Source organism: Gorilla gorilla, chromosome 2, assembly GCF_029281585.2.
Source record: "Gorilla gorilla gorilla isolate KB3781 chromosome 2, NHGRI_mGorGor1-v2.1_pri, whole genome shotgun sequence".
Taxonomy (NCBI): domain Eukaryota; kingdom Metazoa; phylum Chordata; class Mammalia; order Primates; family Hominidae; genus Gorilla; species Gorilla gorilla.
In genome coordinates, this window is record NC_086017.1 from 150,249,902 (window position 1) to 150,254,040 (window position 4,139).

Genomic DNA, 4,139 nt, shown 5'->3' on the forward strand with positions numbered 1-4,139 from the left:
CGTCTTTTTGTTTTAAATAGGTGAGTTTAGCCTGTTTACTTAGGTTGCTAACAATATATTTGGACCTAGTTCTGACATGTTATGTTAAAAAAATTTCACTACGTGATCTGCTTATTTTTCTTTATTCATTGGAGTTTTTTAAGAATTAAAAAAGTTTGTAATTTTGTTCTGGTTATAGTTATTATTTTGTATAATAGTTTTAGTCATCTATTTCTGTAGATAGTATCTATTCATTTTCCACTATGAGCAATGATGAAATTATTCTTTTTTCCTCCCCACATCCTCTTCTTCCTCTCCTATTATATAGGTGTGATTTCTAGCAGGTTGTATTGTCATAATTGACATTTATCTTTGTGCTTTTAGATATATTTATAACTTTATTTATTGATTTGTTTACTTTAACTGCTTTTTTTCACCAGCTATTAAAGAAAAGGAAATTAATGTACTTCTACTATTGGCCATTTTTTTTACCCCTCTTCTTCCCAACTTTAGTTGAAAAATTTTAAATTATAATCTGACATCTGTTTTGATTTTACTTTTACATATATAAGTAATTTTTTGATATTAGTTGACTTAATTAATTTTTTAGGAACATTATAGGTTTATAGAACAATTATGCAAATAGTACAGAGTTCCCGTATCTCCCCTCCCTTCAGAGTTTCCCCTGTTATGAACATCTTGCTTTAATGTGGTACACTTGTTACAATTGATGAACCATTATTGATAGATTATTAACTGAAGTTTATTTTTTACATTAGGGTTCACTCTTTGTTGTGCAGTTCTATGGGTTTTGACAAATGCAGACTGTCATATATTTACCATTACAGTATTGTTTGGAATAGTTTCATTGCTCTAAAAATCCACTGTGCTCCAACTGTTCATCTCTCTCTCTCCTTTGCCTTCCCCTTGGCAACAATTGATATTTTTACTGTTTCTATAGTGTGCCTTTTCCAGAGTGTCACTTATTTGGAATCATACAGTATGTAGCCTCCTCAGACTGGCTTCTTTTACTTAGCAATATGTATTTAGGTTTCCTCCATGTCTTTTCATCGCTTGATAGATTTTTTAAAATGATAACCTCTTTTATTTATATAGAATTATAAATTACAAACTATTATTTTGCTTAATCCATTTAACCACCAAGTAAGGCAGACAGACTAGAGGATATTAACTCCATTTTACAGGCGAGAGTGGAAACATTGTTCTCATATTTAGTATAAGACAAGCTGGGATATGATCATGCCCCTGCACTCTGGCCTAGGCAATGGAGTGAGACCTTGTCTCTTAAAAAACCAAGACAGTGCTGTGATGTAAGCCCTGCGTTTCCATACTCACAGCTGCTTCCCCCCAATCCCATGACTTTGTGATACATCATTTGAAAGTAATCTGATTTCATAGTGTTTTACAGTATAAGAGTAACATCTATTCCTGGCAGTTTAACTCTGGAGACAACCAACCTAATTACCTCATAACCTGGCACATTTTAAGGCATTGTTATACCTCTAACTTAATTTCACAGCTATATTTGAGGGCTCCATGAATCAAAATTGCAGCAAGCTGATCTGAAAGGACCAGGAAACACAATGGTCAAGCATATTTTCAAGTTTAATCTAGATTTGGCACATCCTCACCAGTTGCTCTGATGGCAAGCAGAGGCAACTAAGTGAATGGAATAGAGGGAAGGTCCATTTAATAGAGGTGGATATTGGTCAAAAAAATACAAGCAGTATCAGACCCCTTTTTCAGGATTAAAATCCCTGGAAGCTCTGTTGCTGGACTACTACATCATTACCAGCAAGACAGAGGGCAATACTTCTGGAGTCCAGAATATGCAAGGAGAAGGTCAATTAAGCTGCCTGCCTGGGGCCTAGGGAGCCAAATAGAGCTAATTTCATCTATGCAAACCAAGAAAATGATTCATTCCTTCCAGATCTGTGTTTTAAGGAGAAGGATAATCATCAGGGAAACCAAAATTCCATCCTGAAGCCCAGGGGGAATAATGGTGGGCATTTCCCAGTATTGTAGATGGTGCAGAGGGCAACACAACATGCCACTGTGAAGGGAAAAAGCTATCTTGGTAACCAGATGCTAGCAAGATCAAAGCCTGGGTGACCAATCCTGATAAGAGCAGGACTCCCTTATATAAGATCCCTGAGGAGAAGGGGTTATGAACATCCTAAAACTGCAAGCAACATTTTAAGTATATGCATGTTTTCCTGGTGAAGGGACCCTTCATTCTCAAATCCTGAGCCAGCAAAAAGGACTAAGCCAGTTGCAGGCTAGGATTAAAAAGCCACCAGATAGACTTAGAGCCAGGCAAGTCTGAGAGCTCTCAAAGCCATGACTGAAAAGTTGGAACGTGGACTCACAGCAGAGACAAGTGAACACTTGCTTTTGTGCTTGTCTTCCTAATTGTATTTCAAGTCTTTTCAAAATAAGGCCCTAGGACTTCCCAGTTGTAAGTATGCCCCTGGGCTTGGTCCACTGCTGCAGGAGTTTTAGGGGTCCTTGTACAAATGCTTGAGTTATTTATTAACCAACATTAAACCCTAGGGTAGAAGATGAGGCAAAGCAAGACTCCTTCCTTCATAGCATGTGCTGATTTCAGAGGAGGCAACAGCCAACTTGGAAAACACTGCAAATTTTCCTTGGAACTGAACTGTGATGAGAAGTGACTGCCATGCACACAACCTACTATCTTTTCTCTAGCCCTTCCCTTCCAGTTTTTGAAGACAGAGCAGAAAATAATCTCTCAAGATACTTGATAATTTCAAAAAACAAAAACATGTGCTTCCAATGCACTGTGTTTTCAGAAATTCTGGGTCTATTTCAGTTGGAGGATGAGCTGATTGATGTGTTCACCCTGATAGCCAGGTGAGCCCATATCCTTGAAGAAGTCCATTCTATTATTGGTAGCATGATGGGCCATTGAGAGGTAGAAGGGGCACAAGAACCATGAGATCTCTTGGAAATTCTTCCCAGGGAAGACCATTTCATGACGGAGGTCTTCCAAGCAAATGACACCAAACCTCCCCAGGTGCTCCTCAGTCACTATGTTGTCTGATGGAGGGATGGTCTTATTCTTAACCTTGGCTTGCATACGTTTCAAAATGAGTTCCTGGACAGACTTCAGATTTGGAAATCCCCAGGTCACATGAGTTTCCACTTTTAGGCTCTGGGGGGTGACTTTGACAGACACCACAGAAAATCTTCAGAACTCTTGCAGTGTTCCTCTGCACCAGTGAACTCACCCCATTAATCCTTTGGATGTATACAACAGAGGCCAAGAAAAGTTTATCTGGCAATTCTAAGGCATGAGGCTTCACTTCTAGTCATAGGAGATGCACCCTGTCACATTTCTGCTGCTAGGAATCATGTAGGACCAATTCCAGTCGCTTAAACCTGAGCCTTCTTCCTTTCCTCTGCTCATTCTTTACCAGAAGTGCCTACTTTGCCTGGATGGCTTTGAGGGCTTGAAAAGTCTTCATCTTTTTCAGGAGATATTCTGGAATCAAAGGGAATTTTTTTCTTTGCTCTTGCTCTGCCATCTTTCTAGGCTGCAGCCACTGATCACGCATATCCCCTGATCCTGCACATGCATGCCCTGTAGGAGACAGAGTGGTCTGCCGGCAGGGACAGCAAGAGACTAGCTATATGAGACCAACTGAGGCTCCATGGCACTGCCATATCATTCCAGATCAATTTTTTTTATTTGTAGATGTCTGGTTATTGCACCACTATCTGCTGAAAAGACTGTCCTTTCTCCATTGAATTCCTCTTGTTTCTTTGTTTCTTTGTCAAAGATGAGTTGAATATATTTATGTGGGTTTATTTCTGGGCTCTCCTTTCTTTCCACTGATTCATGTGTCTGTTCTTTTACCAAATGGCACACTGTTTTGATTGCTGTAGCTGCAGAGTAAGTCCTTGAAGTTAGTGTTACTCCTTGGACTTTGTTTTTCTTCCACATTGTGTTGGCTATTCTGGGTCTTTTGCCTTTGCATATAAACCTTAAAATCATTTTGTTGGTATTCATAGAATAACCTGCTGGGATTTTGATTGGGATTGTGTTGAAACTATAGATCAGGTTGGGAAGAACTGACACCTTGATAATGGTGTCTTTCTATCCATGAACATGGAAT

General features: G+C 39.1%; 1 pseudogene; it reads right to left on the reverse strand.

Annotated features, from left to right (window-relative positions):
* Positions 1–2,824: 2,824 nt before the first annotated feature.
* On the reverse strand, positions 2,825–3,548 carry LOC101153206 (ribosomal protein uL30-like; annotated as a pseudogene).
* Between the last annotated feature and the right edge of the window lie 591 nt (positions 3,549–4,139).